The sequence below is a fragment of the Egretta garzetta genome, unplaced genomic scaffold, assembly GCF_000687185.1.
Source record: "Egretta garzetta isolate BGI_Z169 unplaced genomic scaffold, ASM68718v1 scaffold320, whole genome shotgun sequence".
Classification (NCBI taxonomy): domain Eukaryota; kingdom Metazoa; phylum Chordata; class Aves; order Pelecaniformes; family Ardeidae; genus Egretta; species Egretta garzetta.
In genome coordinates, this window is record NW_009258260.1 from 1,574,420 (window position 1) to 1,595,213 (window position 20,794).

General features: G+C 38.9%; 1 long non-coding RNA gene across 1 annotated transcript in view; it reads left to right on the forward strand.

Annotated features, from left to right (window-relative positions):
* Nucleotides 1–1,510: 1,510 nt before the first annotated feature.
* Nucleotides 1,511–20,794, forward strand: part of LOC104125608 — an 81,757-nt gene continuing 62,473 nt past the window's right edge. Inside the window, exon 1 of the long non-coding RNA XR_004841818.1 lies at nt 1,511–1,571. This is a non-coding gene — a long non-coding RNA (uncharacterized LOC104125608). The remainder of the gene's footprint in view (nt 1,572–20,794) is intronic.

Here is a 20,794-nt window from a genome sequence, read left to right on the forward strand (position 1 = left end):
AAAACAGTGGAAGCTGCCATTGAACAGGCCACGCTGTGTACGCTCAGGACTGACCCACATAGGCTGGGGGGATTGCCATGGGGAAATTTCCACAAATGCTGAAGCTGGGGCATCGTTTGATTGTGATGAGCAGCAGTAGGAAGCACCCAGAAAACAAGAGGAAAGCTGCAGATGTAAAAGAAATTGCGAGCGTGTCTCTGAGAAAGCAACAGAAGCATCCCTGTGGTAGCCAGGAACTGATAGGAAGTCAGGCTTGGAAAGCAGAGCCTGAAAGCCTGCTGGTGTTACAGCTTCTTTATTTGAGAAAGCAACGCTTTGTGTCCTTTCTTGCTAAATAAGCAACAGTGCTCCACAGAGCCGTTCTTTTCTGTTAACAAATTGCTTTTAACAGGTAACAGATCACAGGTCTGCTAACATTAAAAAAAAAAATCATCCAAGCTTTCAGGAGACGGGTCTGTAGCAAATAAGTGCAATTGAATCAGTTCTGCAGTATGACAAAGGGGTCAAAATCTCAGTGATTAAAATGCCTTTGTGGCTAGCTTTGGAAACCCCTCACCAGTGAAGGATTAAAGAATACCAGTAGGCTCAGTTAGCCCCATCCTGCCATACTCGAGCTGGTATTAGCTTTGGACACAGGTTCTTAGATGGAAGCTCAGCCCTTGAGGGGAATGAAGGGATCTCGTTGCTCTTGCGAGGAAGCGAGAAGCCTGGCTGGAGTGGGTTCGGGCATTGCAGTCTAAGTGAACCTCTCATAACAGGACTTGGGAATTATGTTGATCAGGTCCCTAAAACATATTCCAAATTGGTGGAAGGAGAGTGCCCAAGTCTTATTTTCAGACTTCAAAATACTTATTCTTTCCTCAGCTGTTTGGCAGCCAGTTCTGAACATTTTGGTAATTAGCGGTATATGGTACTAAGTCTGCTTTTAATTGTTTTTTTTCAAAATGCAATCTATAGTCAGGTTTTCTGAACATTTTAGTCATTAAAGCCATTTAATGAAAGATGTGAAGACTTGATATACCATTTTTCATTCAAAACCAATAAAATAACCTCTTCAAACTTTCTTGATCTGTTAGCAAACTTACCTGTAACTTTTTCCACAAATGCATTTGAATGGCAAACATAAGCAGCAAAACTTTGGTTGTGACACCCATTTGCTTTTCTCTCTTAACAGGAACGAAACTACACTTATTGGACAAATTGAGATTTTTTTTTTTTTTTAAGCATGAAGTCTTACTAATTTGGTGTTCAGTTCTGTAACTTTTCTCTCTGAAGGATGTGTATAACGTGACATTTCGGATACTAGTACATTTAGCTTATTTGTTCATTGCCTGTGTACTAAATGTGAATGTGTGGGACTTTGTTTTGTCTTCCTTCAAATAGCTATATGTTTATACATATACAGCATTCCACCCACTTCCCCCACTGAATGCCTAGCTGTTTGACTGTTATGAAAACTCAGGGTGTTGTGTGTGCAAATCCCTAAACATAAGCATTTCTTTTCTTTACAGCAGCATAAGAAAGAAGTGTTGAGAGCTGCTCTTAGCCCTTTTGGAGTCCGAAGTCAAAAGGTAAAACCAAATGCTAGGTTTTGGGTTTCTGAAGGTGTTGATATCGTAATTGTTTGGAAATGCTATTTGCCTAACACATCTGCACTGAGATTTCCCACAGGGGAAAAGCAAGGATATGGTAAGAAAACTCAGAATGTTATTAGGCCTCTTTTAGAGCTCCAGCATATCTGGGCATAAATTATACAGGTAAGTTACAACTGGTAAACTGCAATTATCTATTTTACTTAATATGAAAACATTGGTGTTAAGAGTCAGTGGGACTTTCAGTAGGGTTTAATATTGCTAAGGATTTAATGATTTTTGTCTCACTATAACTTGATAGTTTTTATGATATATAAAGTTTTTTCAAATTACAGTAAGTCAAATCCTGTAGCTCTTTTCTCAGGCAAGAGTCCCTCAATGGGAGTTTTGCCTGAGTGAGAACTGAATGAGGTCTAAATAATTAGCAATTAAAATATTCAGTTATTGTGCTACTGTATATAACAAAGCACTGGAGGTATTAAAAATTGCTAATCTCCTCCTTATTAAAATGTTAACTGCTAAACATAATACAGTTTTGCATTTTCTATCATTCATTTTTGCAGTTGATTAGTAGAGGTGAAATGTTTGTGACAAATAGTCATTTGAACTTTTAAGGGATTGACTTTGTTTTCCCAGCATTTTAGATAATATTTCTGACTGAGTTAATTTAGAAGCGGAAGTGTTTGTGGAAGCCGTGGATTTTAGTCAAAAACTAGATAATGCAGAGAGAGTAACTTCTGGTACAGCATTCATGTGTACTTGCAGAAGAAACCAGATGGTAAGCTACTCATCAGGAGGCAGAGCTAGGCAATTTAGGTATCCGATTTGTGTATGTTTTGACTAGCAGCTTCCTGTAACAAACTCTAGTAATAAGTTAAGGATTGTCCATAGAGTTTACTGGGCAAATAATTTTCAGTGAGACACTAGCATGCGAACCGTTCAGCAACAGGTTAAGAAGCAAAGTTGGTGAAATCGTTTAGTTGTGCAGCCAGCTCTGTTAATTAGCATGTGAGCTGTTTATTACTGTGCTAGTGAATGTAAGGGCCAGACTGCGCTCTCATCCTACTTCACTGCACAAAAGAATCAGAAGGATCAAGATGCATCTCCTGTCTCCTCCATCACATAGCAGCAGTAGCAGGATGTGTGGAGAGGGAGAATGGTATTTGATGAGTGAGAAAGGAGTGGTAAGTGAAGGTGATAACTGGTAGAGGAAGAAGGTGAATTACTGGAAGGATTTGGTGACAGGTGAATTTCCCAAGGGAAGACAACTCCCTCAATACTAGTTCTCCCATAGCCACTCCCTGGAGTAGACTGTGTTACTTATTATGCCTAAAGGGTTGGGGTTTTTTTCTAATCTTTCTGAAGAGCCATTCTAGGCCTAGGCATTTAATTGCACCATATAACGTTGTTGGCAATTCAGGCCATGATTCTGCAAGGATTTACACATGTATTTCACTTACAGCATTATGAGTAATACCGTTGAAGTAGATGAGATTAATTGCAGGACATAAAGTTAAGCATGTATATTAGTCTTTGCAGTAAAAGAGGTGTAGCTCAATTTATTTATTTATTTATTTATTTTTGGTGTGGGAAATTATTTTTTAAAATGCATAAATACATGGGATTTTTGACCAATTTTGTGGCAACTGAAGAGGAGGTAGATGGTCACAAACTAAGCTTTTCTGCTTGTTCCCCAAATCCACAATTTTGTCAGGTTCTTAGCTGTAAAGTGTGAAAAAGAATAGGCTGCTATCATTTTCCTTTTTACATGCACAGTTAAACCTCCAGCTAGAATGAGATGATCATATAATTTATTATAGAGGAGTGAACAGGACAGAAATCAAACAGGAAGGCATGTGTGCTTGTGTGGACTCCTGTTTATAATTTCATCAGATTGGTGCACACCTCAGACATTTTATTTAGTGATAAGATATGCAAATTGTTCTGGAGCCAACAGCAATACTTTCACCTGAATGTCAAAACTGACAGAGATTTTTAAATCAAACCTCAACAACAACTTGTATTTTAAAGCAACTATTCCTCATATATAACCACCAACTAGAGACAAGTAAGTGCTGAATTGTTTTCATACTTTCCTTCATACTATTTTCCTTCCTTGCTCATTTACCTCTGTGGAGGAACAGGGTTGCAGGCTTACCTGTAAATACTGGGTGTAACTACGGGCAACAGTGCAGAGAATCTATAAATTTATATGGAAGTATGTGCAAAGCGCAGGCATGCAAATTGAAAGTGGGGAGACTTACAAAATGAGATTTACCAGAGAAGGTATCTTCTGGTTTTCCAGATGCCTACATCACACCTTCCATATCTGTGAGGGAATGCGTAGTGCAAACTCTTCATTTCAACTGGTTTCTCTCTCTTTGGTTTTAGTTTTATTGCATTTGTGTCCTTAAATCAGAATGTGGTGGTAGAAGCCTGTGGATACAGTGGAAAGATTTGACGATAGGTTTTTCCTAAGATTGAGAGCTGAAATTCCTCAAGGCTGTGGATGTTTAGCTGCTGGGGTTTTGTTTTGAGTGTACATAAAGTCATGGGAGAAAGGGTGTCACTGAAAATACAGTTTGGGATTTAAATGTGTTTATTTTTTGAATCCTTGTTCAAGTCGGTGCTCACTGCCTGTGAAGCGATAATCCTGTGTGTTCTCCCCAGATTCAGTTCCTCCTCTTCTTTCTGGGAATCTGTGCACGTAACTATGTCCAAACTCTTCCATCTGAAGTTTTCCTAGGGCTTTCTTGGCTTGTTCTTGCCGTTGTTTTTAGTGTGTGTACCTATTAACGAGAAAGATGTCTGGGCTGAAAACATTTAACAAAGGGTAACAACTTCAGTATTCCTCTGTCTGTGCATGAGTACACATGTGTGTGAGAGAGAGCAAGCTATGATTAGAGAGATTATGAAAGATACTTGGTTTTGATTACATGCCTAGTTGTGTGTGTTGTTCTGGCTCTCTGCATTCTCTTATATCACTTGGTCATTGTGTCCTAAGAAATCCTCATGTACAACAGATTAAAATTTCTGGTCAGTGGCTTTAGTTGGCACCAGCCTCTTCCAGGTGGGATTTTGCTTTCCACATTTAAATAAGAGCAACATTTTTGTTTTCCTACAAAATGAGAAAAAGGAATTATATTTGTTTATGAATAGAACAGTATGACCTATCCATAGAATGTAAGTCCCATAATATATGCTTATGGACCTGGGTCCTATAGCTTTCAGGGTCCCCAGAAGTACTCTTTGTGGAAAAGGACTTCCAAAATACTCAAGGCTTACTACTTATGCAGATTTAGGCCACTGCAGAACATTTTGTTTACAACAACTAATTCTAGGACCTACTTTGGTGTTGTGGATACTTAACTCCTACCCACTCAAACAGAGGCACTTCAAAATAATTAAAGTAAATGAATAATCCACACACAGAGCAAAGCCTTTCAGAGGGAAAGTGAGTTTATTGAAAGAAAAAATTTGCTTTTTTTTTGCTAAATAGTTTCTTTCAAGGTCTTCTTAAATAAGCAGCAAATGCTTTTGTTGGAAAATAAAAAATAAAACTGAATCTTTGTAATTTCTGCCATCGCTGTTGTGTATTGCCTCTCAGCAAAATGCACCAAGAGAAAAACAGTGGGTGTTGCGCTGTGTTCACCTTTAATGGACTGCTTTAGAAGAATCTGAAAGATTTGAAAGAATTTGGAAAGAATTTCCGGAGCTTGCTGGGGACTGCAGGGTAAAAGCACCAAAGGAAGGGGAACAGCCATGATGACACTGATTTTTCCCTGATTGGCCATAGGGGTACTCACGGTTTAGTCTTTGAGCTACATGGATGCTACATGTGCTCCAGTACAAACACCGTGGCCGCAGCTATCAACGTCAATACTTGCCAGTTGCTATTAGAGTTGTTTGCTTGCTGCTGTATAGGGAATGATTGCCCGTAGCTGATGCCAATAACCTTATTAATCTTGCCAAAACCTATGCATGCATATTTGATAAATGGTGATACTGGAATCTGTCATATTCTTTCAAAATCAAGCTTAACAGGAGATATCTGCTCTGTACATGTTTTCCTTACGTGTAAACTCCATGAGGGGAAATTCAGCTTCTTTCTTATGTTGACATTACATGTGCTGGTTTTTTCTGTGCTGAGTTTGATTCCAGGCATCCAGCAGCATTCCAGAGGGAGAGGTGACCGGCATTGCAGCCTGCACTGCTGCTGCTCTACTTGTCATGAATAATAGCCCACTGGGCTAGTTAATCATTACACTAACTTTTTCCTGTTCCTTCATAGCTGATTGCTGCCCAGGGGACATGGGTTACCGCAGTCTGGCTGCCAACACAAAGTTCAGTATTGTGCGTACGTGTGTGTTTATGTTTACCTGCATGCATATGCATTGTGGTGTTCAGCAGATACTCTAGTAAAACTAACAATGCAAGGCCAGTGCGCCTATTTTTCTATATAAAAGGTAAAAGTGGGAAAGGTAATGTCTTACTCTCCCTCCCTTACCATTTTTGAAAATGAATGTGAAAGTATTGGTCTCTTTAATCAACACACTGGCTCAACAGGTTTCCTCATTCAGCGCTTTGAGAGTGGAGTTTCTGGATGCTAAAATTCTGTTTCTTAGAGCACACATTTGAATTGTAGCCAGTGATTCATGTTGATTTGCCAGGGGCCATGATCTGACACCTCCTCTGTGAAAAAGACAAATATCCCTGTCCACTGGGAATAAAAAGAGCATGGGCAAGGAATAGATGTCCATGAATTCTTTTGAGATTCAGAGGAAGGGATTTAACCACCTTGGTTCTTGCTCAGATGTATGTATCTGTATTGATTGCCAGGGCAGAAGCCAAGAAGAAACTTTCAGTCATTCTGTTTTTCTTCCTCATCTTAAGTGCAGATCATTTTGTAATACCTGGAAGATGTGGCACAGGTTACACTTGGCATTTTTGCCACATGGAACAAAATTTGGTATTAAATTCTTTCTTCTGTGCCAGTGAGTCAGTTTACCTTCATTGGAAAGAATAAATAGCAATTTTGCTGTCCAGGTGTCAATATTCAGGTGGCCAGACAGATTAAAGCACTGATCTTTAATATCTCTGGTGTTTGTTTTGGGAAAGTTAATTTTCTTTGATGGATAGCTCAGGACAGTGAATTTTTTTGCTTCTCCTCATGGTCAGATTTTTGTTCTGTTGTCTTTTTTAAACCCAGTAGGCACTTAGCTTCCACAGTTTTCCATACAAGTAGAACTTGAGTTGACAAGGAACTAATTGTAAAATGAAGGGTTAAATCCTCCATCTGATGGCACAAGATTTTCTTCTTCAAAACATTACTGTGTCCCTCCAAGTTCAATAGCTATATCTTCCACTGAGTAGTACTCCAAAATCCTTTTCCCCTTCTCTCCTTCCCTCACTTCATCCTTCTTTCCCTCTCTTTATCACTCTCCTTTTTGTCTCTTTGTCTCAGTATCTCCCTCTTTCTCTCCGTGTCCCCTCTTCCTGTTGACAGACATCTATTTTCCTGTTAGAGCTGAATCAGAGATTTGCATGGTGACAGTGTGGTGATGCCACTGAACACCTTCCATGTGCTTCATTCGTTTTATCAACCCTCCAGTCAAAACCAACTTTTCGTTAAGCAGTAGTATGATTTGCAGAGCAGCATTACTGCATAACTCAGTGTTGTCAGCAATGTGGGTCATTAAAAGGCCAACCCCCTCTTTCTCCTGTACCAGCATTATTTGCATTAGCCAACAACAAAATGAGAGACAGAAAGAAGTCAGCAGCAGTGTGAGCTCGACCATTTACATGGCAGCAGCACATTTTATGCCAGGTAGATGAAGTAGACCATTCTGACTGAAAAATGGCTTTGAGGCCATTTTAGCCATTCCCTCTGGTTGTTTTGACTCAAACCTGTATCATTCTTACTGATATTAATAGGGCTTTGGGGATTACACAAGTTTCTTTGCCTTCAGAAGGCATATCTTAAGGATGGCAGAGAGAATTCACAAAAGTAGGCAGAGGCTCTTCTGAGAGACAAGCAGCTGAAGACTTGTATTTTTTCTGGCAAAAAATCAATATTGAAGAAAACAATAAAGAAGCAGGAAACATTGCTACTCAGTCACCCATAGAGCATTTTAATTACATAAGGAATTTTCCTTTAATTTTTTAATAATCTGAACTATGGTCATTTGCAGAACTTTGATCAGAAACTTTTCCCTTCTTCTGAATTAAAATATCTTCACAATAATGTTTATAGGCACATTTAAATATTCTTTATGAGATGGGATTGCCCAAAGATCTTGGTATCCATGGCTAAGAGTTCTCTTGTAAGTTATGTTCTAACAGTTTGATTGGTATGTGGCTAAATCTATGTTCCAGTCCCACCTGCTTGGCTGGTGGCTGGTCTATAAACATGAAATGAGCCATTTGAATATAAGCTTTAAGCCTCCTTGAGATGCTGGAGGCCACCAGGCTGCATGTATCTCAGGTAATTTCCTCCATCAAGACTGGAGACTCTTATCGTTACTTCAGAGGTCATCAAGGGAGAGCGTCTCTCTCTCTGCTGAGAGACTATACTGCAACATAGATTCAATTCATTTAGGGGTGACTGAACCTCCCTAGATCTTGGGAAAAAACTGATTTTTACTGAAGAAAAGTCTGGAATTTTGAAAAATAGATTTTCTTTGGTTATTTTGCAGTAGTTTAAAAGAATCGTTATCCTCCCAAGGTCCTTCATTATAATTGGTGAGTCTGGGCAGAGATGTGTGTAATGGGAAAAACCTAGTTATTATCCAGACTGATCCAAATAAGCAAGCCCACCCTTCTCCCAGGCTCAGCAGAGAAGTGTGGGGGTTTTTTTCCAACCATGTGTCTGGGGAGAGTAGCTGCACAGATTTTCATAGTAATGCCCACATCCATCTTTCTCTCAGGGAGATCTGCTTCCTATGGTTTGGAGATCTGCCTGTGGATTTTTGAGGAGACAGTTACACGTGTGTGTACACTGAACATCAGTGGCCTGCAGGTAATCCTGTTGTCTCTAACTCTAGGACTGTGCTTTAGTAAAATAGGTTAACATTTACTTACCCAAGCTTTGTTTATGGCACTAACTGAAATGCAGTAGTAGGTGAGAAGTAACTTGAATATGCCCTCTCCTGGTGCTGGCCAGTTGTATTAACTGGAGAATGAAAACAGCACTTAGGTTTTCCATAAAGTATCCTTGAAATCATGAGTTGTTTAAATTTTCCAGATCCTCAGAGTCATTCTGTAGTATTTTAAGTCATTAAATTAAGCTAGCTGCTGGATTTTGTATTCAAGCAGTAAAGTGACCCCTCCCACTTCTGCTCCCTTCTTGGATACAAAACCTTGCCAATTTTCTCAAGAATATATGTGCATGTAAATAATTTTCATCTCATAATGGAGTCCATATTTATCTGAATGTTGAGGTCTTAAAGAGCAAACGGAAGACTATACTGTTGCTTTGAAAACAGGTATCCTTTCTTGTTATGTAGCTAGTAGGAGTTTTAAATAGTGGTTAAACTTGTATTTACATGTTTAGATCACAGTTTTTGGAACATGGTGTTGAGAGGGAAAGACATAACTTACAAAATCTCACTTCTCTTTTAGAAGCCTTTTCGCTAACATCCAGTAATATGAATGTTAGGGTTAGTTCGGCACACTGTAGGAATAATACAAATAAACCTTAACAAAGAGACTTGAGCTTAGACTTTGAAACCTGTACAGTCAAAGCATGTTGATCTGGATATAGCTTCCAGAATTAGAGAGTCTAATCTTTAAATAAAATCTTACTTTAGTAACTGATATTTTGACAATCAAACACTTGGGTGTTTTTTAAAAACAAAAAGCATGATTTAGCTGAAGGTTTTCCTCCTTTTTTGAACAATTTTCTAACCAGAGATTTTTTTCTTGAAGTCTTGCCAATGGCAAAAATAAGGAGGGAACATGTGGACTCACGCAGAGCGCTCACTAGGCCAAAAAAGAAAACAAAAAAAATAAAACCTCTAAGCTATGTCTGAGCAAACTTCACATTTCTCTGATATGAGTGAAATGCAGAACTCGCTTCTTAGTGCTTTGCAAAAATCAAATGAACTAACCTTTCCATTAACAGAACAGTTTCTCTGTGTGTTACACTTCCATTTTTCATTGGAAATCAAACAGCTTTGTTTTCAGCACTTCTACAAACGTAGTCCCTCGTACACACACACAAACCTCCCGAAATTCATGCATTCTAGGGAGTCAAATATTTAGGAAGGTACATTTTTCATGGGTAGCTATAAATATGTATAAAAAAATTCCCATTGCATTAATTTCCCAAGGGGATAACACATGAAATCACAAAGGAAAATGTTATGGTGAGAAGTATGAAGTAAACTCAAATCTAGATCTCCTAAATCTTTTAGGAAGATGCAGACTGAAGTAACAATGTTACACAGAGGCTGAAAACAGAGCAGTTGAAGTAGAACTGGTTTGGGATCTGAGGTTTTGCTTTTGACCTTATAAGACAACGCTGGCAACGTCTTCAGCTGCCTCTAGAATCTTTCTAGTTCTGGAAGATAACCTACACATGAAATATGAGTAAGACAAGAAGTCTTCATTGTTTTGTTTAACTTCAGGGTATTAATTGTTAACACAGCTTTCGATGAACTAAAAGAATGTAGTAACTCCTGCAGGAAACATTCTTGGGGATGATCTCTGCAAACTGGGAACAAATGCTTTATTTTATTTTAAAATTTTTTTTAGGAAGAGGGGCTTGGGGAACGTCTAATTTTGTTTGGTTTTTTTTTTTCCCTCTCTTTTCTCTGATGCACTGCGTACACTAAAATACCAGACAGTAAAACTTTCTCCTTACACAAAGCTGTCATTATTTTAAGGCTGTTCTGCTCCCTCTGACTCTGTGTTGAAACAGGTGCCTCACTTGCTTGGCTCTACTGGAGCAGTTTTTACGGATTAAAGCACCACACATACCATGCACAGTGGCACTATTAACAGGGTGGAATGAGGCTGGGAGAAAAACTCATATAGGAGCTACGCACCTAGGTGCAGTTAGTAAATAGAGACAGTTACCCTCATTAAGCATAATTAAACCTAATATTGACTGTAAACTGTTACTTACCTTAAACTTCTCTGCAGACATTGTGGGAAAGGGATTAACTTAGCAGATAGGTACACTAATTACTACCTTCTTCACATTAAAGTTACCATCAGGAAGGCCTATATTCATAAATAAAACATAGTAGGGGATGAGAGACTGAGAAATATGTAAATTCATTTGCAGAAAAAAAGACCAAATTAAAAAAAGAAAGTTGAGTGATGCTACTGGAAGCAAAATGGCACTCTAGCTAATTACCATGAAAAGTATGATAAATCATGGACGTGTATCCTTGACTTCTGACTGATAGAGCCTGCAGAGTGCAATCTCTCATGCGTAGCTGCCTCTGACTGATTTAAACCCATAGCACTATCGGGTTTGATGGGAAAGCACAGAAGTATGTTATTTTATTTCCTTGGGTATTGTTGCTACCTCTTTTTCCTAGAAATGACTTGCAATTATTGTAAAAATACAGTCTGATTTCTTGTCTGCAGAAGAATTGTTGTTTGATGCAGTTGACAAACAAAGGCTCCAAAGATGGTCTAGTTATGGTTTAATAGCTGTATTTTCAAATGCAATTGATCTGGTATATTGAGACAATTATAGGAATATAATAAAATGTCAAGGGAGGGGTTGCTTTTGCTTTGGCGTATTTATTCTCATGGGAGAGATCTTGTGTCCCACAGACAAGATCAAAAGTCAGAAACAGTCTTATTTATGAATTTCTATTTGTTTGCTGTACAATTTTAAGTGAGTCACAGCCCTGCTTGCGTGCTTAAGCTTTTTGATCTGTTTTCTCCCAAATTTCATAGTTTTCTGCACTTGACAATCCCTGCAAGGGACTGCACACACTTAGGATTCTTCAGATGAGTGAGGCTTGCAGGATGAGGCCATGCTATGTGTTACCCTGTGGGTGCTGTTACTGCTTAATCCTGTAAACACTTTACATTGGAATACATAACAATGGTATGATTGCTGTTTGTGGGGTATTTTCTGTTTTCCTTGCATATCTGTCCAGAGTACTTTTTGGCTGAGTCATATCAGAATAAGTCTCTTCTGCTGAGCTAGCTCACGCCAGAATAATGGGAGGACAGGCTTATCCCGAGCTTCCTCAGCAGAGCAGTGCCTAAGCCACAGGAACAGGAGAAGCTTGAATACAGTAGAATTTAACACCCAAGGTGGAAATTTACCATCACGGTGGTATTATTACCATGTGGATATTTTAACACAAAATTATTATTGGCATCTACTGAGTATTATCCTTTAACTTTTTATGAACTTCTATCACTTGGCACACAGGAGAAGAAATCTAATATTTGCAACACTCATAGTATAGGGTTTTGCTGAAAGGAGTGGGCAAAGTGCAGTTGCTAGCTGAACATCTGCAGATACTACCTAGTGAGTATCGGGTTTTTGTTTGTTTCATTTCTCTTTTTGGTTTCTCTTTCCTTCTAGAGAGATTTACCCCTGTAATACTGATGTGACGTACAGGTAGGAATGTGTAGTTTCCAGGTACAGGTATTATGCTTCAAGAAACAATTCTAAGTAATTAACAGTATTTTCCTGCTCTGGTAACCCTTATTCTTCCTCTGCAGCTTTTTGTGTACTCAGCTGCAGTGTTTATAGATGTTATCTTCATATCCTTTTAGCAGTTTCACTGAGTTTTGACAGCATAAGATTTGAAGAAATATATCAGAATTGAGCTTCAGAGCTGCAAATTACTTTGAAGATTTACATGGCCAAATTCTGCAATGACATATACATAACAGATAGTTAGCAAAGCAAAGAGATGTCCTCTGAGCAACAGTGCAAAATTACAACTACCTAGCAAAATCACAGGTTAAAGGAAAAAGCAATTTACTGGAGTAAATATGAGTTTAGAGGCTAGGTTGTTCCAGCATAAAGAATATCTGCATCCCTTCTTGGCGTTTAGGACTACAGAACCGCAGCATGGAGCTTTCACCTGGGCTCGCTTTTGAGGAGCCATTTGTTCTGTCTGGTTCTTCAGGAAGATTTAGAACAACTCTGTTAGGGGCAGTTGCTTTTTTCCTGGTTCCCTTCCACATCTTTTCAAAGGGAGGAAAGAGGTGTCAATGGAGAGGAAATGGAGAAACAGACTTGAGACATGGAAGTTATGAGGCGGCACAGCCTGTATATTTCTGTTCATTATCAAGGTGCCTGGCCAGATTTCCCCAGACCTATCAGCTAGATGTCATGGGGAATCTTAGTCACATTGCATCTGGAACAGTGGACAGACTAAATCTCGGGCAAGCATTTCAGCATTTGGCCTGTTAGTAACAGCTGCATGCTTTTTCTAATTAGAAATTGAAATTTGGGTATTTCAGCTTCCTAGGGAAACATTGAAAACAAGTATTTTTGATAAATAATAAATATTAGGAAAGCTCCATTGCATAAGAAATGGCAAAATAAATGCCAAACATGCTTTGGGGGAGGAAAGAAATTATTCTACTTTGTATGTTAGCACCCTAAACCTAAACTGGAATAATTCCTATCTTCTGCCCATCCAGCTGGTGTCCACTGGACGCTCTATGTCCACTGGACACAATAGTAATTGATCTCTTTGATCCCTTGTCAAACTCATTGCCTCCAGTTCTTCTAAGAGTGCACTTGAGATTCTAGCAAAACAGTTATCTATGTAATAACACACTTGAATCCCAGTCATCTCTGCAAAGCGTAGGCCAAATCCTGTGAATCCATACTGAAGCAAAATTTCCACTGAAGTCAAAATTAGAAGCTTTGTCACTTGCAGGATTTCTGTCAGGCAGAAATTCCCTACTTACATTCTTCCCCTGTGGTAAGGATGACTAAACACATTTATGGATTGTTCAAAATTCGGACACAGAAAATTCCTTTTTTTAAAAAAAGTAAGGCAGATATTTTTATGATTTTTTTTTTTTGGTGTGTGAAGCATCTCATTTAAACAATAATATTTCTTACATAATAGTTAAATGAAGTATTTGAAGATTAACATTTTAATTCTCATCACTATCAGAACAGCTGCATCCTAAGACTCATTTCAGACAAAAATGACTGAATGTGGACATATTTCTGCCAAGTATAATACACAAAAGATGGGACACCCATCTTTTAAAGATGGATGATACTCTTCATGTGAATTTAAGACATATTCTTAATCAACTGGTTTAATTTTATTTGAGTTAGGCAGAATGTGTCTTTTTAAAACTCTCTTACATTTTCTGCTGGGTATGTAATAGGTTTCAAACCTTTTTGCAGTGTGGATCTTATCTGCCACGTTCAGCTACATTCAGCTCTGAGAGAAAGTCTGTAATTTCTTTTCTTCATCTGAAGTTGTTCCCAGTGGAACTCTCTCTAGAATGACAGTAGTAGAGCTTCCATCATTTTCCTCCATTTGTAGTATCAGAACCTAATAGCAAATGTGCAAGGCTGTGAAGACATTTCATCACAGCAGGATTTTTTGAAAAGAATCTGAGTACACTTCACCAGCATCCTGGCATCTTCCTGGTATATAAATAGACAGCGTCAAGGAAATTTGGCTTTAATGTGAGTCCTTCTTGGTTGCAAATTTTGCTCATCAGTGGGTCATTTCAGCAGTCTTCTGATGGAAATTCCTTGCTGAGCTGAGGCCTGAGAGAGAGGCAGGTTGTTGCTGCTTTTTCCGTTACTAGCAAGGGAAAAAAAAAAGGTTCCTTCTCATCACCAAACTGTTTTGATGAGAGCTAGAGGGAGGAGCTGAGCTATGGATGCAGGTGGAGGAAGAGTGGGAGAAAGTTGCGGTCTGCCATTTTGGTATGGATGAAGAGAGGCACTTACAAAAACTTTCCCAAAACAGGACAGCTTTTCCTGGTTAATATAAGTAGATTGAGTTTCCCGTCTTTTAGCACATTAAATACTACTATGTGTCAAGCGGAGAAACTTGCAGTCAATCGTGTAAAAGCCTTAACAAATCAATATGTGTCCACTGCTTCTCCTGTTCCCTATTCATCCCCTTACATTTTCCTGCTTACTCTTATCCTTCCCCCATATGTCCTCTTATCTGATATTTCATTCTGTCACTGTTTTAATTCTTTCTTTGTTTCCCGTTTCTCAGTGGCTCTGCTCTTTTGTGGCTAAATCCCTAAATTTCATGGTCTGTCCTTATGCAAGCAAAACGTCTGTTGAAGTCAGTCAAGCCAGGGTTTATCTTCCCATGTTTTGGTCTTTTCTTGTTACCAGGTAGTTATATTATATCCACAGCAAACTATCTGCATTGTGGGACATATGCTTCAGCCAACATAAGGCCATTTATTTTACATTTACTTCTAGAATGAGTCTTCTTACTTCCAATCCCCCATTTGGAAGATTGTTAGGACTGTGCATGCTGCTATAACATGCAAATTCTAATGAGTAGGTGGAGAATAAGTATTTTTTTTGTCTGATAGGTTAGTATTTTTATTTTACCCGTTTAAAGACAAAGATGGGAATCTGCTTGTTTAATGTTCAGTAAGATCTCAGTGTTGAGTGTCCAGGGGGTATGAAGTGCTTAAAACAAAATAACTTAGGAGCTGAGGAGATAATTATATATGAGAAGAAATACTGGGAAGGGCAGGGAATGCAAATGAAGGCAGGCCAAGATAGATTCAGTGCCACAGAATAACTCCCCATTTACCCCTCCCTCCAACACGCAGACAAAAACCCTCAGTAACCTGCTTGAGTTAATGAACATTTTGCTGCATCTAAAATGTTGATGCAAGTGATCATTACTTCTACTGGATGTCTTGAGTGTCTGAGCCCACCATTGTTCTTTGGAGTCCCAACCTACACTTTTTTATATTGGGTAGCAAGCAGGAAATGTTATTTCACTGGAGAAGAAGGGTTTTATTTGGGTGTTAGGATTTTCTTGTTGACATTATTTCCTTCTGCGGTGAAATGGAACATATGGGCTTTTTACACAAAGAGTATAAACTATGAGTGTCAGGTCGTCACATGAGATGGTCCAAAGCAATGTGCAGTTGTCCATAATGAGTCCTGTGCTCCATTTCTCCTGTTGCTGAATCAAAAAATGACCACCCTGTCTATAAGAAGATCATAAATGGCTGTCTCTGAGATAAGGTTCTCAGTGTGGTGTCAGAAATCCAAAGCCCGTATTCCACCTGGCTATTGAAATGTAGCTAGTTAGCTCTACAGGGCAGGGTGGCCTATCAGAAAAAAAAAACTCACGGCAACAAAACCCAAGCAGAAAGCAAGAACATGAATACAAAAAGACTAAGATAATGTTCTGAGTTCTGTCACCACTGTCCCTCTGGACCTTGGAAAGATGACTGCCTTCTATTTTCTGATTCCTTGTCATCCTGCAGTGGAGAATGATGCTACACAGCTATCACTGTAAAGCTTCCTAACAGTGACAAATAAAAGTACAGGTATATTTTGACTTGCAGCTATAACCTCAAGGATTTTTCAGTTTGCATCTCTGACCTGCTGTAGGTCTGTAGCAGAATGCTTACAGATGAACATGTACTTGCCTTCTTTCCCTTAGCATCCACTGCTGGTAGTGGGACTCAGGATTCTCAGTTAAAGGGGTTTTTTTCTGCTCCAGTTTGCGTGTTCTTCTGCATGTCAGATCCATTGCATTTTTGATGCAATAGCTTATGGTGCTTTAAGGACATAGCGTAGCTACTACATGCCTTTGAGTTAACAAATTTTAAGTATTTAAATCACATAAGAAAATGAGAAATGGTGTCTCCTGTGTTTGGAATGACTACCACTGACTTGTGGAATCAAATAAAAATAGATATTAGTAGCTCTACAGCCATCAGACTGAGCTTCGAATGCCAAGTGACCCTTCCACTTTCTATGTTGACTGGTAACTATAAATGAGAAGTCTTTCCACCCCTACCATGAGGTTATGAGACATGGCTATGTAGTAATTAATGCCACTGTATCATTTTTTTAACTGCTACAGAAATATAATATCAGATGCTCAGATGGCATCAATTGGCTTAGCTCCACTGAAGGCAACAAAATGCGATGCCAACTTATACCAGCTGAGGATCTGGCCCACAGTTAAAAGGAAAAAAGGGACAGGCTGCCAATATGGCAGGGAACATATTGAGATTTATGGTAGTGACTTAATCAGTAAAAAGTTCTGCTTGAAGTAGTTGTCTCTCTGCACGTTCACTTGAGCTGGAGATATTTGAAGCTTTAACACAACCTGTGTGGGCACATTCCCGTTCTTGCACTCTCTTCCATACTCTGTGCTTTTAAACATCTGAGGGCATCCCACCTCACTACCCTTCTTGTAGTTGGCAATCTCTCCTCACAGTTCTACCACAGATTCAGGGCCATACATTTTTTTAACATAATTTTAATTTGGATGACCTTATTTTTTCCCTTTTGCTTGTATTTCTGGTGTTGCTTTCTTAATCATACCTAAAAATGGGGGAAATTTCACACGTTGCTGTTGTAACTCTTATCTAGCTGTCCTATTTGCATTCAGGTATTATATTAATCTTGATAAGAATAAGAAAATCCAGTTTGCTGCCTTTGTATTCAAATATGTAGGTAATTTTTTACTTGGAGATAAGGTCACTGTAGCTAACTTAATGCTTGTAAATTTTTATCTGCTATAAATATGATTGAATAACTTGATGGATAGAAATTCTGTTCTTTGTATTACAAAGTTAGTGAATGAAATACTTATTAAAGATGAAGTGGCTGTAGAATCTCCCCAACTTTTTTTTCCTTCAGTAATATAACTACTGTAGCATTTGCTTTATAATGAGTGCTGTCTCTAAACATGCGCGCCATCCCCAGTTCTGATATCTTGGTTTTTATTGTTAATAACGTCCAGAGAAAACAGTCTTTTGGGCATGGCAGTTTCCACGCTTGGTCCCATCTGTAGTGTTGACTATTTGAGAAACTCTGTGATCCATTCTTGTAATATGAAGTTGAGGAAACAGCTCTCTTCTGCACTAGAATACCTTTCTCAAAAAATGTAACTAGCTGATTGATGATTTGGAATTTGAATTATAGGATCATTTGATTGGAAAAGACAGCCGCTTTTGGATTACACCCTACAAGTGCATGTTTAAGCAGGATAAACTTTGAGAACTATTTGAATGTCTAAAGCCTGCAAAGTATGTTGAGTTTTAAACATGTAATGAATTTGCTCTTCTGTGCTCTAAGAGTACAGAAAAGTAAACTAATCATTAAAACATCTCCAGATCCACAACTCAGCTGAAGTTTTTAAGAAGTTTCAAAGGATGCTTTGAATGAGACTCAGCCTCTTGCCATGATATATTTTCCTGCACTTCAAAGTCAGACTGAGTCTTCTGTGGCATCTGTATCATGTAGGTGCTGAACACAATGTTCACCTTTTTCTTTTAGTTTCTTAATATATTGTATGTTTCAAAGAATGCAGTCATGCCTCAGCTGGAGGACTGTTGCCTGTCTTAGGAAAAATATAGGACCCAGTCCATCTCTTACTGAGGTCCATGAAAAGATTCATGTTTGCAAGTTTAAACTTGAAATATGTAGTATCTTCAAATCCGGTATGCGGGAGGTATGGTAATTGCAGTTGATTCACTTAAATAGTACATATAAACACTTGAGAATATTGTAAAGTACTTGTAAGAAAGGCATTACTTGTATTAAAATATTGCAACAAATGTTTAAAGCAATACTTACTTCTATATTCTTGGTGGGCTTTTTTTTTTAGAAATTCCAGTGCACTTTGCAAGCTTCCAAATGATAACATATTTTTAAAGAACCTTAGAGTGGTTTTACAAAGTATCGTTATCCCCATTTGAGAAGGGGAAACTGAAACACAGAACAGTTAAGTAACTTTCTCAAGGTTGTAGGATAATTCACTGCTAAGCTAGGGATAGATTATTTCCTGGCATTGAGTGTTTCATGCACTATTCCACTACTGCTCTGTATTAAAGAATGCTACACAATACTTTTATGATACAGTTTAAAGAAGAAACCCAGCTAGTGGTCTCATGCTTACAAGTCTCTTGAAAAAGCACTTTAGCTGAACATCTTCATTTGCCATCCTGACCTTTTATAAAAATTAAGTTTTTATACACACACCACTCAATAGAGAGGAAGAATGAATACCATCTTCGACTTGCCTGGGTTTGTAGTCAAAAACAGAGGGCAGAATCTGGCTAAGAAATATTGAGTCGAAATTCTTATAAATGTACTTCAACCCTCCAAATACTGTTTCCTGTATATTGGGCCAGAACAGAAGGTTAGTAGGAGATGGATGTCCCTAGTTATAAATAATTGTGACAACAACTAGCAGTACAGTGCACTTGAGAGAACAGTTAAGTCTTGCTGCAAAATGCATCCTAACTACAAAAATGACAGCCTGCATGGTGCTGTGGATAGAGGGCAGCTTGTAGTGCTATTCAGTATAATAATATCTGCTTAGAATATCCCAGAGATTTGTAAATATCTCCTAGAAAGTAATCTGATGCTTCTTATTCTGGTATTATTTAGGAGTGCAAGGAGACATAGTTTATAAGAAATCTGAAGTCAGGTTATAGCACTTCTGGGACAGGATGTTTAATTGATATTCTTTTAAAATTACAATAGCTCTTACCTTACAGTGGAGTGTTGATGGTGCACTTTGTGGTCTGGCTGGCATCAGTGAAGACTATGGTTAATCCAGTTTCTTATTTTACAGAAGCCACTGCAGAAAAGGATACGTTCTTCTTTCAGACTCCTCTAAGCTTTGCTGAGGTGCATAGCCTTCATGTAATTTGAAGGAAAGTTTCAACTGACAGAGAGGGTAAATTTCACCCTAAGATTGTTTACCAACATAGTGAGTCCTGGCCTGTTCCACCATGTTCCATCCTTACTTAAAGTTTAAAGAGAGTCTTTTGAATCACTGTTGTCATTAAACTCCATCACACACTGTGTACTTTCTGATCTTGGACAACCTAGGAAATGTCTTTGCCTGCCACTTTGTCACTGGCAACCGTTCTTGTGCCAGTGTTAGCCTTAAGGAAGACATTCTCCAGCAAAAGGAAAGGCACGGTCTCTCCTACCAATGGAGGCTGTATGATTACTTCTGGTGACAAGTAGCTTTATATAGATATATTTCTGGGGTTACTTGTCACCTTTGGTCCTCCTGGCTGAATAGATCTACATGTTGAGCATTGGAATGAATAAGCAGTGTCTTTTGAGATTTTATTTCTCTTTCAGATGGGATAAGTTACCCTCATCAATATTTCTTTAACAGAGGGTCATGTTTATTTGCCAAGTAATGGGATACGTTGGGTATTGTCAGTATGGTTCCTGTACTGTGTTGTCAATAGGCACTTCATACTTCCACATCTGTAGAACTGGAGGTGCATTAGGAAGAAACAAAAGCTTGTCCCTATCTGTCAGCTGCAGACGCTGTATCATCTCAGGCACAGAGAGGGAAGGATGTAACCTGCACTTAACATAGAGAATCATGAAGTAACTTGTGTTACTGTCTCGAGATCTTGGAACCAATCGCACAAATAAAGCTGAAGCCGTAGCCAGTAAAACGGCTTCTTGGAGCTTCGTTACTGTGTATGCTTTCTGAAGTCTATGCAGAAAAAATACGTAAGAAGCTTTACTACTGTTGACACTTTTGCTGAAAGAATTGGTGTATTGGGTTTGTGTAGCAAGGTCTTGCTAGTGGGGGGGCTACACGGGTGGCTTCTTTGAGAACCTGCCAGAAGTTTTCCCTGTGTGTGCCGCTGGGCAAGGCCAAGCCAATCAGCGATGATGGCAGTGCCTCTATGATAACATATTTAAGAAGGAAAAAAACTTGCTGTGGCTCAGTAGCCAGAGAGAGAAGAGAAGTGAGAATTTCTGAGAGAAAACAGCCCTGCAGACACCAAGGTAATTGAAGAAGGAGAGGGAGGAGGTGCTCCAGGCGCCGGAGCATACATTCCCCTGCAGCCTGTGGTGAAGACCATGGTGAGGCAGGCTGTTGCCCTGCAGCCCATGGAGGTCCACAGTGGAGCAGATATCCACCTGTAGCCTGTGGAGGACCCCATGCCACAGCAGGTGGATGCCCAAAGGAAGGAGGCTGTGACCCTGTGGGAAGCCTGCGCCAGATCAGGTTCCTGGCAAGACTTTG